Source organism: Erpetoichthys calabaricus, chromosome 4, assembly GCF_900747795.2.
Source record: "Erpetoichthys calabaricus chromosome 4, fErpCal1.3, whole genome shotgun sequence".
Classification (NCBI taxonomy): Eukaryota; Metazoa; Chordata; class Cladistia; order Polypteriformes; family Polypteridae; genus Erpetoichthys; species Erpetoichthys calabaricus.
The window spans coordinates 123578128-123593516 of NC_041397.2; the positions used below are offsets into that span (position 1 = coordinate 123578128).

The 15389-nt window shown below is 38.0% G+C and overlaps 1 long non-coding RNA gene across 2 annotated transcripts in view; it reads left to right on the forward strand.

The window, feature by feature from the left end:
• LOC114651370 (uncharacterized) overlaps positions 1–14048 on the forward strand; it is an 86137-nt gene extending 72089 nt beyond the window's left edge. For both annotated transcript variants that reach the window (XR_007934737.1, XR_003716125.2), the window contains exon 3: positions 13959–14048. This is a non-coding gene — a long non-coding RNA (uncharacterized LOC114651370). The remainder of the gene's footprint in view (positions 1–13958) is intronic.
• Positions 14049–15389: the final 1341 nt, after the last annotated feature.

Sequence of the window (15389 nt, forward strand, 5' to 3'; positions counted from 1 at the left end):
ATGAATATATTTCAGGCACAGTTCAGCAGTTCCCAAAATTCAACTCAGATGCTCTATGTGAAAAGTTTAAAAAATTCTACCATTTCCCCAAGAATTGCAGATTGCATCGAGTTGTGTCTTTTAATTGCCTGAGTGGGAGTTAACATGAACATACCTTATGGGTATCCACTTCAGAGTTGATGCCTACTCAAGTGCTGCCAACATAGGTTTTGGCTTCTTGTGAAGCAGGAGAGAACAATAAACTTTAAATTTCCTTAGGAGGAGACTATTAAATTGTTTTCTTTTTCTTTTTTGTTAATGGATATAATTTTATTGTTTTAATTGTGTTAATGTGGTTGTAGTTCATTCAAACTACTGGCACTGTCAAGTTAATTTATATCTTATGCTGTCAGTATGGACTTTCCTTTATGTAACCTTGAATTGGTTTAATGATTCAACAATGGATGGATGGATGGATGGATTGGTGGGAGGAATAGTTCAGGAGTACAATGGTTAATTCTGAAAAAATCTACAGACATTTATGAATTGTAAAGAGAGCCATGTTTATTGGCACATTTGGCAATGTTTGTTCAACATGGCCGAGGCTTGCCATCAGACACCATGGCCAGTGTAGCAGGTCTTTGCACAACAGTGTTACAAAGCAGCCTGAATCTTAATCTGGGCAACAATATCTTTATACAGTATACTATACAGTTGTTATTCTTTGTCCCTGCATTGCTGTTTCAAATTTCTTTTTGCTAGGATATTTTTACAGGACTCCATATCTTGTTATAGAACTCACCATAACATGCCTGTGACATGAAGACCCTAAGTGTTTTTATACTACATATTTGAATTTACTGTATATATGGCACAGTTTATAGAGAGCATCCTAAAGACTTTGTGAAAGTTTGGGTGTGGTATATAGTTAAGTAGATGTTCAAGATTTCAAGATTTCCTTGGACTGGTAATTGATTACAAATTTACTTTCTATTTCCAATCAACTGATGGGATTACTACCTACTCTTCCTTTAGCTAGCACTTAATGGGTTCTTTCCAAACCATCCCCATTCTTTCTTTGGTTATTTCTTCTTTCATAGCTTCCATTTCATCAGATGCCATTTTCTTCGCAAAGCTCACTTCTACACAGTTCACTCGAAATACTCCTGTTCCAATGTGTGATCCTCAAAACAGAGCCAAGAGAATGACAAAAGAGAGAGCTGAGATAATGCAAAATTGTCTAGTGCCACACTGAAACATATTACTGAAACACCATTGTTGTATATAATGTGTAAATATAGTTTTATCTGTCTGTGTTACCTGCTCATATTGGTCATGACTGTGTTCAGTGAAAGCCTTTCCTCCAATAAGACAAAGACTTGCCCTGAGGGGTACTCCAGACCACATTCTGACAAGTGGGCATTCCTGAGTAAGCAGCCAGCCCGAAATCTCTGGACTATGGGAAGAAACCCATACGAACACACAGTCAGATGAGGATGACCCACTAGAAGTAATTACTGTGAGGAGGCAATGCTTTATGCTTCTCCTCCAGCTGTCTCTTACTAGCTCTCCTTTCTGTTTCATTTATAATGTATTGTACGTGTGTGGTCTGCTTTGTCAGTATTGTGTGGGAATGGTCATATGCTGAAAGCTAGTTCAATAGCGTATGTTATATATAAACATGTACGCATGGAAGTGTATGTGTCTGTCCGGCCCGAAGTGAGTCGGCATAAGGGCTCCACCTCCGAGGAAACAGAAACTCGCTTAGCTGCTAATAACACAAGCGGGGCCAGCATGTCAGCAAAACGAAACGTCCGAAGAAATACAAAGTCACTTAGCTGCTAACATCGGCAAAACGGTATCCCTTTTACTTTTCCTCCAGCCGCTAATACACAAAGGAGGTGAGCACGTCGGCAAAAGAAAACCTCCTATGAGAGTGATGCCCAGACTAGTTCCTTTCAATTACCTGAGATCTCTACATTTCAATTTTTTTGCTGATGATTTCAATAGTTTCTAGGATGGCATGGGCATACACAGCTAGTTTCTCCATAAATGTTCATTGTAATGCAACTGTCTCTTAACACATCTAATTCCCATTCTAAATTCACTGACCAAAGACAACAAATGAACAGTGATGTTTGACTGATGAATGAGTTTCACATGCTAGACAACTTTTTTTTTAAGCCTACTTAAAATCATTTTCTTTTCTGTGACATTAAACTTCAATCATATAATTCAAAGCCCCTTTTTTCACAGTGCTGGGTGGCAGGAAGGGTGGCATTATGGGCAGTTAGCATCCAGGCCCAGGGCACTCACTGTGTGCGGAATGGCACATTCTTCTCCATGTCCATGCATCCCCAATTTTCCAAAGATGTCTGGGTTAGGTTGATTTTTGACTGTAACTTGGCAAGCTATTAATGAGTTCACTATAATTAAACTGCATAAGGGTGGTATGGTGGGACAGTGGCTACTGTAGCCGCCACATTAATCCAGGAGACAGGGTTTCACTGCTTTATCACACATTGCAAAGAAATGGACAATAGGCTGGTGATTTTAAATTGACACGGCAAGTGAATGGTGAGTGTGCTTAGTGATAGACAGACGGCTCACCCAGCGTTATCGTTCTCGACATTAACAGCATTTACTCTGGCTACGTTAATCACTGTAGAGGGAGAAGCTGGGTCAATAAATTGACAGCTTTTACCAAGGCACTCTAATTTATAGCACTAAACATGAAAACCAAGCTGGACAGAACAAAAAATCTGTGTGACTAAACCAAAATACACTTAATTCAGCTCGCTTTAGACTGGCTTGTCGTCTAGTGGTTAAGATGCCAGGACCATACACCACAAAGTTGGCAGTTCCATCATCAGCAGTAACTCATTCTGTGACCCTGAGCTAGTCTCATAAGTTGTCATTGCCACCACCTTGGAACAATAAAAGCATTCAGGCCCCAATCTGTAGAGGAAATTCACTGAATACATCAACTGCAATCTAAAATGTTTTAAAATTCAATTTAAAATGTTAGGTCACTATTAAGTTATATTTTTCTGGAAGTAATTAATGCATTGCACTTCAGGAGTTGTATTATATTGTTCTCTCATCGTAGAGTTCGGTCTAAGTAAAACACCCTAATGTGACCACGTTATGAGAGGCTACCCTGTGGCTACTGTTGCTTACCAAATGAAAGCAGGAAACAAGCTGTGTTTCTACACAGCATAACTACCAAAAGGTTAATGCATATTGCTTTAGTGAACTATGCTTTTTAAGATGATTAGGTATGTCGAATTAAACTAAATATGTGACCTTACATTTGAGCATTGACTAAATTAAATGATCTCCCCCTCTGTCGATTTACACTCAGTTCCTGTTTCAAATTGTGGCTCAAGAAATGACTGTGTCTGTTAAAGTGGCACTCCATTCAGGGATAATTTCTACCGTTTGGCCCCACCATCCATGATTCTATATTTGGTTGAGTGTGTTGGGAAAAGAAATTTATTGATTTCTACTTCATTAAAGCATGTTTTATACAGAAGTGCAATAGCTTACAAGTGATTTCCTTAGAGTCACATGGAGAGGAAACATGGAGGGGACTGTTGACGCCACCCCTTTTTTTTTAACCAACACCTCATTGTTTGATTTTACTGCATTTCCTGGATAGTGTAGGTGCAGAAATCTGTTTGTAAATGTTTTGTTTTAATCCAAAATGTAGACTTGTCACTGTGCATAGTAAAAATAAGCTGAATTAATTTATTATCAGTCCCTTTCTATCTATCTATCTATCTATCTATCTATCTATCTATCTATCTATCTATCTATCTATCTATCTATCTATCTATCTATCTATCTATCTATCTATCTATCTATCTATCTATCTATCTATCTATCTATCTATCTATCTATCTATCTATCGTAGGACTCACATGGAATGAGCCCAAAGGTTCAACTAGCTAAGACTGTCCAGCAGAAGTAACCAGTGAAGGGAATGCCACCCAAGTGAAAAGAACCCAGTTACATATAAAAAAGGTTTATCTACTTATATTGTATGTAGCACTGTAAAGTAAACAATCACAAGGAGCTTTACAAATAAACCTACATATTCATTGACATACAGTAACACACATGTATACGAGCTAAATTGACATTATTTTACATTTATTAGAAGTATGTTTGCTTCCACATGATTGTATGAATAGATTATTGAAATGAGAAATTACCAAGGACAGCTACAGAAATATAGTTATTCCTTTTATTATTTCCAAAGTCATTGATAATATGAGGCATGAGGCACAAACCAGTGTTACAGAATCACAGGGAGGACACTTGTGCATACACCTGGTCTCATTTATAGCCCAAAAAATGTTGTCCCCAAGAGTTACCAAGAAACAATGGAACAGTCAGAGCACATTGTTCTTCCCCTGTTCATCCCTGCCTTGTATCTTCAACTTAGTAAATGTGCAGTATTCTGATCACAGGTGGTGGCACGTCCATGTTATTCCCAATGTGTTAACAGGTTCCCTCTCATTCTCTACAGACATGGCCACTAAGATGATTAATACAGTAGCTCTAAATTTCCAAGGTGGGTGGCTTGTTTTATATGCTCATCTCGCGAACATTTTGACCCCATATTTTCATAATGCACGACAAAGTAAAAATATTGTACTATGGTTGTGATTCCATCTTTTCTGAGAAGTCATTGAAAATAATAAATTAATCAAGGAATCAATCACTTGCTACAAGGAGACAAAACTCAGAGTCATTTAAACAGACAGAAGCTTAGTTAAAGGTGGCGCTGCTTTGCAACACTTAGACTGCCAGCTCACATTTCTTGAGAATTGTCAGAATTGCCAGTTCACCCCAGGTTTGCAAGCATTTCCCCTAAATTATCTCCACAGTTCTATGCTGGTACCTTTTTACTATTACATTAGTCTCTGTCTTCTAAGAGGTTCATCAAGAAAGGATGAACATGCAATACATTTGTGCTGGTATCAAGTTTTCTTTTTTCCTGTAGATTGAAAAACATACAAACTGACATCTAATATTTGCAGTGTCAAAGGTACTAAAGCCTCACCTGAGGAAAGTTCAAGGCAAATGTGCTTTTATTACCACCACCCCCATCCCCCCCCCCCCCCATCTAGGTTGAGCTGAACCTTTAGGTTTTGAACTTTAACTTTAAAGAAGTTAAAGTTAAAAACTGGTAATATGAAATGCTTCTCACACATGTCACAAATGAGCTCTCTTGTGACCCATCCTGATATGAAAAACTATCATTGAGGCCCAGTCTAGATGTGCAAATGTGAATTGTAGATGAATATGACACTTGGTTTATTTAAAAACAACTTAAGTGGCATAGCAGAACTGGTGTGGCTCACAGATTTGCTTCAGCTGATGTACTCTATGTCCTTGCAGAATAGGGGCAGCACAGTACTTTGTGTGGATTCTACAAAGTTCTCTGTTGAGACCTTGGCCTGCTTACCATCTGCCTAGTGTTTGGATGTTCTCGCTAGGCCCATGTGGCCTTTCTCAGGGTACTCCAGTCTTCATCATCCCAAAAGCGTGCAAGTTGTCTGGACTGGCGAGTTGATTTGACCAGGTTTTAGTGAGCAAGTGCAGGAGTGTGCCCTGTGATTTAGTGATGTTCCCATTCTGGGTTTTGCTCCACTACCACCCTTGAATAAGCTAAATGAGACAGTAAATGGGTGTGTTTTGGAAAACATAAATAATGATATAAACATTATTATTAAGACTATTTATTAATACTACTGTTACTACTATACTAATAGAAATAATAAGCCCTCACCGATTTACCCAGTTGCTAGGATTCAGTGTCTTCCTTGAATAAGAATAGTAATAAGCTAGCATAAATCATCATACTAAGTTAATAAATTTATATGCAACCCTCAGGCTTCTGAAGGCATTTCTGGAATCTCGCTGAGCTGGACAGGATAGGGTGTTAGGTAGGTGGCAAAACTCTTGTCCACCTCCTTGCACATTCACTTACATATTATTCACACTTATTAATGTGGGCCAATTTAAAGTCATCAATTGATTTAAACTGCAAATTTTGGGATTTGAAAGAAAACCAAAGAACCTAGAGAAAAACAATAAATAAAAAAACATGAGAGACACACAAACGGCAAACTGCAAGCTCCAAACATACACTAATCAAGCAATATCTAACTATTAGCTCTGAAAGCAAGCTTCCCATGAAATGCATGCCCCTTAGCACTTTGGGCTTTGTGGCCAAGGCATTGGACTTCTAACTGCAAGGTTGCTGGCTTAGCTGTGGGATGTGAGGTAGGTGAGGCTCAGGCACACCCAATTTTAGATACTGTATGCCATAATGGCAATAAGTCCCCATTTTCTGGTAAAAATAACCTAGGGGAGAATGACTTGTCTTTCCACTGGAATTGTCTTATTATCTCAACTCGCTGCTGGTTTTGTTCATACTTGCGTGACTTTGTGGGCGTCATTTAACCTGCCTGAGCTACAGTTGTAAAATATATGTAAACAATTGTATTGTAGGTCTGTGCCTGTTAAACACCTAGAGTTGACACTATATGATTAAGATGATTGTTCTCAGTGTTCTAGTATTGTAGTCTTATTGCAGATACTTCTGCTTGTTCCTTTTGGGATTGTCAGTTAGCTGCGTGATGCTATCACATAACAATGGGCTAAAATATGTTTCCCCTTTATTCAGCGAGTGCTGCCATAGCTGTGAGCATGCAGACTGAAAAACTGCAGACCTCACCTTTGTTACACTTATGCTACAGAAACATAAAGAGTAGGATTTCTGTTTTTGGAAAGAGCCCTGGTGTGATAGATCCACCCTATTTCTAAGAAAACAGTAGACGTGTTAAGAACTGGCAGTTGAAATTAGGGTGGCCTCCTTTATTGCCTTAAAAAAAAAAGTGACCTTTAAACTCCACTAACTACCTTCCCCCTCCTCACCAACCCTGTTCCTGAAATCATTAAGCCAGTCTTCGAACAAGCCCATATTGTACGGCTTCCTTCAAAGAGGAAGTAGGGTCGTGGGGTGTGACAGAGTTAATGATACATTTTAGAATTGAAATATTCCTTTTAGTGAAAATTCTTCAGTTTGGAACTTTACAGCCGGTCATACCTGTGTATTTGCGCCACTCTGATGCCTGTTTCACAGGCCCCTTCAGTGTTGCCTTTTAGTTATATCAGCCCGACTGGAGTGAGGAATCCATTTATACTGTACATGCTGTATGAGCATGTGTGCGCCTATGTAAAGACTGCACATTTTTCCTATGCCTCTGGTGGGTCTCAGGCTAGGCTGATTTACAACTGTAATGGACCCAGAAAATAAGCTTTTTTTTACAGCATAATTCTTATAGTCTTACTAACAGGAAACTTTTAAATGTCAGCTTAAGCAAATTGCCAATGTCCTAGTACCTAAATTTTTGGACTATAGTACACAAGATCAGTAATTAAGTCCCCATTATCTCACTCTGAATCTGACTCTGTGACTGGTAAGTCACATAACCTACCAGGACCCCAAATATTGTAAACACATTTTTTTGGTCATAACGGTTCTTGACTCAAACTGTAGAAGTCATTTAGGATCATCACTATAGCAGAGGTGCCTAATCAAATATTGTGGAAATGTGTTCCCCATTTGTAGTCTCTAATTTTCATTTCTTGGTGTCTTCGTGATTAGTCATCCACTTGATTTCTGTCATTGTGCAAAGAGATTTTGCTGGATTAATACATGTTTGTAATTGTGAGTATATTGTGTGTGTTCTTCATTGTAATACCTTATGATGGATAGTGGTTCGATCTGGGTCTGGTTTCAGGCCTGTGCCCATCTTCAGCTCCCTGCTATATTTTAAGACAAAGTGGATCAGTGAATGGATTGGTAAACTTTCATATCTTAATGTCTGGCCAGTTCTAAACATGTTGGAATGAACAGGAGAGAAAATATGATTTAAATTGGAGACAACACCAAGAATATGATAACGTAGTATAGTACAGTATGTCCATCCAACTTGATCAACAGAACAACTTAATCTCATTCAGATACCTTCAGAATCTTGACAGTGGCTTTCTCAAAATGCCGTACTGTAGATACTTGCCCAGGACCTTTTAACAATGTCAAACCACTACATTTCAAGGATCAAAAATGTGAACTAATAAATCTATGGCACAAAGATTCACAAAATACACTTCTGATAATGAAAGTCTAAACCCTCAAAACATTGACATCTTGCATAACTAGACATCAAGATAGACAGAACCGTATATCATATGTGGAAGTTTGCTCGTACCTGTGAATCAGGAGGCACTGGACAATGAAACTGAAGTCATTTTCAAAGTGTTTATAAGTAATACAGCTCTCCAGATTCTGGATGTCTGTTGCCAAGTGATGCTGATGACCTGTTTCTTCCTCAATGTCATCTTATCCCCAGGCCTCACTCATTCTAAACCAAGATTCTGGGAATCTACTATTCATTCTCAGATTGTTGCTTTAACTCAGAGTGTGGTATGGAGTTGGATGTGGGTGGCACTGGAGAGAAGCAAGTGCTGAGTTGGTGTCTTTCATTCTTAACCCAGTTGGTTAGGAGCATTATGAACCTATACTGAAACCTAAAATTTTAATAAGCAGTTAGTAAAAAAAAGGATTATAATCCATCCATGTTTACAACCAGCTTAGTGAGAATTATTAGTGGAGTCAAAGTCTAATCTGGGCTCATAACTTGTATGACAGCAACTTACCCTGGACGGGACACCAGTTAATCAAATGAGCTTGTTAATCTTGACATTGCAAGTTCATATCATCAAATACAGTTGGTAAATATTGAATGGTGCTTGGTTTGAGATATGCGTAGAATACTTTTAGAATGCCTAGATATGCGTAGGATACATATCCTTGTATACTTCATAAAAGTTAGATTTGTTGTATAGGTGGTAGAGAGGCTCCAAGAAACTGGGTCTAGTCACTGTCAGTGTTTAGTTTGTATGTGGTCTCTGTGCCCAAGCACTCCAGTATTCCTTGTAAATGATGACAATGTTATGTAATTGGTTAATGTACATTGGTGACCTTCAAAGAACTAGGACCTTAACCTGTCATTCAGTGCAATTTAATCTTTACCACATTTAGGCTCGTAGGTACTAAACCTTGCAAAATTTACATCAATAAATGAATTTCAGTGTTTAAACATAACAGAATCATGCCAATATAAAATCCTATTAACATAAAAATTGAAAGATGGCCAATTGACAAAGTAATGGAGGACAACAAAGACTCTAGTGGACAGGATCCCTGGAGAAAATAAATCTCAGGGGATCCATGCTTGGTTACCTATGGCACAATCTGACAATTTAGGCTAACTGGCTGACTATTCTAATATATCATAAACAAATCCTGAAATCTGCTCCAGTCTAAATTAGGTTTTTGTCCAAAGCCACATAAATAAGTTCTAGTAACTAAAACTAGATGAACAGATGCACAAAAGCAATGGAGGGATGTATAGTGTGATATCCCATCCACAGCAAGGAACAGCCACCTTTAAACCCCCAGTTGTTTTGATAAATTTGTGATCAGGTCATGATGAGAAAAAATTGTGGGATTTATGTTACGATAGTAATGTAATTCGTAATCATAGGTTAGCTACGTAGAAATATATACACAATCATCAAAAGGTGGTATTATTCCTCCTGTTATTTCCCAGTCCTTTAAGTGGGCATTAAAATAATTCCCCTCTCACTCGCTCTGTCTTGGCTATCACAACAGTAATAACGGTCACCTGCAAGCGGGCACCACACGTTAAAAGTTGCACTAAAAGCATTATGAGAAAGCAGCAGAACTTCCTGATTAAATATAAGCTCTTCAAAGCAAAGCAGGGTGGTCCCGAGAGTGAATACAGTCAGCAGAGTATGGCATGAACTGTTCAGTGATTAGCCCCAGTATCCATTATGTGGCCATGAGTGTGGTTACTCATCTACTATAATGTGAAATAACTGATGTACTCTTCCCAGCCTACCTGTTAAGAAAGAGATTGTATTTTCTCAATTAGCACTGGCTGCAGGCAACAGTGATTCAGCATAAGGTCCTGGCATGAGAACGCTTTTGCCATATTATCTGCAACAGTGCCTACCTCCCTAACGACGGCTCAGGCGGTGTAAATGATTCAGTTCCTGCTGGGCTAACCATGTTGACAGCAATTTAGTTTGGGGTTCGACAAAAAAAAAGGTTTCAGATGGTGGATGTGGTCAGCCTAGTCATCCTTGAGGCATCTTGGAGGAAACCCACATCAACTGTAGAAAAATTTACTTTGAACCACGTGTACTCCAATTATAACTTTTGGCATAACTTGGTTGGGAAGAATATCACTATTTCATTTTTTTAAACTATACCCCTCAATTTAATGATAAACTCAAATACAAACTTTTCTCCTTTTTGAGTACCTGCACCTGAAATGTAATATGTGATATTTATTATGTTAACAAGTGCCCACTGTATTTTTATTTTTCATCTATGGTTTGCTGCCATTCACTTTAGTCAGGTTTTTGAATTCTGTGCTTAATTCAACACAAGCAAATGTGTGGTGGAGTCCAGCAGAGCAAATGTCACTCAATTAAAGCCAGCAGTGATCAAAATGATCTAGGATAAGAACCCTTGGCATTCTAACATCATGTCTGCCAGGTGAAAACTGGCAGGGATATTTCATAAGAACAGCCTGCCAACCACACTGGCCAGGATTATGTTGGATTACCCCCAATTAGTTAAATGATGTAAAATGTATAATTTTCCTGTTCTCTTTTGTAACTTTCTGGGGTTGTCTTTGGGCTTGCTTCCAATGTTCCTACCAGTTCATTGCACTATGAACCTGATATATGATATAGCAAGGGCCGAAAATCAACAACACAATGGACACTTACTTTCTTTATAATCGTCTATTCATTTTAGGAGTGTGCTATAAGAGCCACAGGCAGGCTGGAGCTAAAAGATGACCCACTTCAATTGGAGATGCTTTTTGATCAGACGGCATCCATATTCATCTCCCAGAGACTTGTACTTGGGCAGTTTAGTGTGACCAATGTGGCAAGAAAAACAGTTTGGTGTAAATATAATCCAGGAACTTAAGACATGAATTTCATCTGTTCATTTTCTTTTCCCGTTTTTTCATTTTTGCATTGCAGAAGGATAGATCTTATTTCTGAAACATTATATGCAAGAAAACCACCATCCATGGGTGGTACTACAGTAGAACTCAGTCCATTGGGCGACACACAGTAATTTAGGGAATACAAAGTTGAGCTTTTATGATGAGATGATTTACTAGAAATGTCAAATTGTGACTGCTAATATTTAAGAAGCTTTTTAGTTGTTTTTTTTTATATATGTTACTAGCATGTGTGAAGAGGAGGTATTGTACAGAATGCCTAGGAAATCTATAGAATGCATGACATTTTTAGGCAAAGTATAAAATGTCTGTGTTACTTTAATATGCTATATACTTTCCCTTGGCATTGTACATAATACCTAGGCATTATACAATATTGCTTCTTGGCATTGCATAGAATGCCTAGGAAATGTTTGACATTTTAACCGTTTCATACTTTGATGATGTCTTTGATTTTCGGCATTCTATAGATTTCATAGGCATTCCATACAATGCCTGATTTCACATACTGACGGTAACATTTACACCTAAACGGTGATACGGTAAATATTTTTCAATGCTGTCCTCTTTCAGATGATCATTCAATGACTCTTTATATTATACTAGTAATTCTTAATGGGAACAGTTTAGAATTAAAGGAATATGAATTCAAATAAACAGACCTCTGTTTCACAAGTCATCACAAAACTCAAGGAAAATCCCAAATCGGAGTGTATTTCTGACAAATTGAGATGATAAATGAGACTTCAGGTTAACTAAGAGGTTTGAAGAAAGGCAGGATTCAGAATGAAATTTGAAAATGGTCAATATCAAAGCCAGTAGCCACAGTGACCAGACAAAAGTTGTATAGCATCTAACTATAGTGAATCTTATTTATCTGCTGATACTTTACAGGTTCAGAACTACATTAAATATATCTTTAAGAATCAGAGTAGTAAGAGGCTGTCTTAGGATTGTGTGTCTGAGGCATGAACAGTCAATCTTGTCTTTAGTTTCTGAACTGGCCCTGACTAAGCATGAGTGAGGTTGTGCATGTGAGCTTTTCCTGCACCCTGTTCATGGCTGGATCCGGCCTTGTGCTTCTTGTTCTGTGACTCTGACTACAACTCAGCAGATGTGACAACATTATGTTATGTTCTGTTATATTAGTCATCTAGCCATACTGTCGAAAGACAACACTAAATTTGCTTCCGATTTGTAGCAGTGCATGATCTCATCATAGGGTGCATTAAAACCAATCTTCTACAATAACATGTTCAAGAAGAGGCAAACTTAAAGATACACACTGTGACCTTGGATTTATAAACACTATCCCTAATCTTCTATAGACATTGTCTTCTACATATTATGTACTCATCAAAGGCTTTTCCATACTTGTTGAGTCTTAAATCAGCAGAGGTTAATCAGCCATCTAAGGTCACCTAGAAAATATTAACAGGCAGTTTTGTCACTGTGGTGGCTGATGATGACATTGGTCAGGATCAATGTATCATTCATTAAATGTCTAGTGCGCAGAAGCCACCGAGAGATATGATAGCACTGAAATAATTAAACAGATCTGTACAACTATAAATCCACTAAGTATTTTTTTTTAAGTTTTGCATATTCCACATGGCTGCAATTCAAAATCATACATATATCAAATTATTGTAGACTACATATATCAAATTATTCTAGACAAACAAAGCTGGTGTGCATGGTAGGCTTCTTAAAAACTTACACATATTTACAATCCACTGTGAATGAATACATTAAAAACAATTTTCTATCTTCAAATGTGATAAGCATTTTAGAAATACATGGAAATGTGCAGCAATATAGAAATGTATTGTAACTAGGAGTATGAAAAATAACATCACTGGTTCATAGATCAGAGCATAAAAATGGCTGACAGGAAAATATTGTTTCAATGATGTGCAGTAACTTGCTTTTCTATGATGGCTTAGCACTCTCTTTCAATTTCTGCTGCCATTTCTCTCATATATTGATTCTCTCCAATGAGGTGAACTTTTTTTTTTTCGTGTTTCTCTTGGTCGAGGCAATTCACACACAACTATTACACAGCTGATTGGAGATGTCTTGTGTCTTGTGTTCCCATCTTTAAAGAACGTCACCCATTGTTTTGCACGACTAGGACCCATGTTGCTTTCTTCCTAATATGTATGGAAGTACTGCAGGAACATAAGTCACATAACTTTTTATTTTGCAAGAAATTCAGTCCCCCAAACTTAAAACATCATGTCCTTGTCTCCGCTCTGGTGACATCTTCCGTCTTCATTTTTTCTCCAGATGCTTTAGCGTCTGTCTCAGGGATGTGTTTGTTCAGCTCAATGGCCGCTATCAGCTGTTCCAGTTTGAGAGTGTGTACCCTGCAATGGACAAGTGAGGTTGGCATCAGCTTATGCCCATTTCTGCCAAGATAGATTCTGGCTCTCAGTTCCACTGAATTTTGAAAATGCACAGTGTTTTGTAAAGATGTCTGCTAAACAGAGAATAATAAGGAGCGCTAGTCACTCACTCCTTAAAGATGTTTAGTTATATTGTCTTTGGCTGTTGACTGACCTTGTAATAGTAACCCAGGTAATCTTTTTGAAATTACAGTGAAAGAAGGCTTAAATGTGGCACAAAAGAAACCTTTTTGATGTGCAGAATGAAATGTCTATGGCAGGGAACAATAAAAGGCCATTTCAGTTTGGGTTTACTACTATATGGGTAAATTAAAAATAATAATTGCCAAAAGCATTGTACACAGAGATAATTTATACAGAAAAAACAAGTTTAGCTTTTGTCAAATCTGTTAAAAATATGAATATTTTCTTTCTATTGCAGCTGATCATTATGGCCCAAGCACAGAACTATGGAGGAGAATGCCTACCTTTCTTTATTCACGTAAGTTCATTTTTGTTAAGTTTGACAAAGAGAGGAAATGGAAGAAGGGAGGCAGAACCCATGAAACAATTTTCTTGTTTCAGAACAAGTTTGTTGTACAGGACTGAGGATCTATTAGGTGATACTGATGTAGACTGCCACTAATCCTGTCGAAGAGAGAGTAAAGTAAGTGACCAGTCATGACAGTCATTGGAGTGTTAAAGAATCCAAGGAATTAGTGTCATATGGCACAGCATTAAGCAGTGGTGATGAACGATTTAGGGATAAATTGGAGTCTTGAGACCTTTAAATGCCAGATCAATTTTGTAATTCATTGCAAATACACCTAACTGCATGTCACAAAGGCCACCGCCTATACAGTGGCACTGGCAACTTCCAGAAACCTGTTCCTGTTTCATCTTCCCATCTGTGGCATTGGCAGGCCTGTTCATACTAGAATTCTCCAGCAAAACTGCTCCAAGAGGCCTTGGCAAGGCATTCTCTGGAGCGTTTACCAGCAGCCAGCTCAATTACTAATCTGACTTGGAGGGAGCAATTTACTTAATAGGGGAATATGAGAGTCAAGTGACCCTCAGCTGGCCTGAGTGTGTTTGATCAATGCAGCAGTCACAAGGCAGGAGCACACAGGTACACTAAGTAGAACTGCTACAAGGGGACACCCTTTGTGGAGGCTAATCATTTCACCTATCAAGTGCTTTTGTTCTGCATTTCACCTGATAATGACATGCATTATTCCACAAAGAGATGTGCCAAGGAGCTCTCAGCTGTATCTATTCAGTCCCCCTTTGTAGACAATGTGCCTTATTAATGTCTGAACCTGAAATATTCAAGCTTTGGTATCTCTCCTACTAAGAATATTATCCAAGCGATAAATGGTCTTGCTATTCCAGTTATTGTCTAGCTAATGAACTGGAGATTTAGAAGCACTGGGCATATGCGTGCCATTCTAACACAGAGCATACTCACTTGCTCTGGGTCAATTTAGAGACATCTTTTCTTACAAGTCAAGTGCCTTTGGACTCTAAGAATAAAAACAAGGTACCCTGAGTTAGCCTATTTAGTCTCCTGTAGCTGTGAGGCAGCAGTGCTATCCACAAAAAAAGTTGTGGTGATTCAAATTGAAATATCTTTATAAAAGCAATAACACAGATATTGCAACATTTGTAGAAATTTAATGTATACACTGCAAAAAATGCATATGCAAAAACTAGACAAAAAAACTTCAAAAGGGATTTGCTTTGATTTTATTTAGCATAAAAATCTGCTAATGGGGTAAGCAAAATTTACTTCACAAGATTTCTTAACGTAAGCTAAATAATCGTAAATACAAATTTTTTGATAAGTCAATAATTCTTACGATGAGGAAAACAA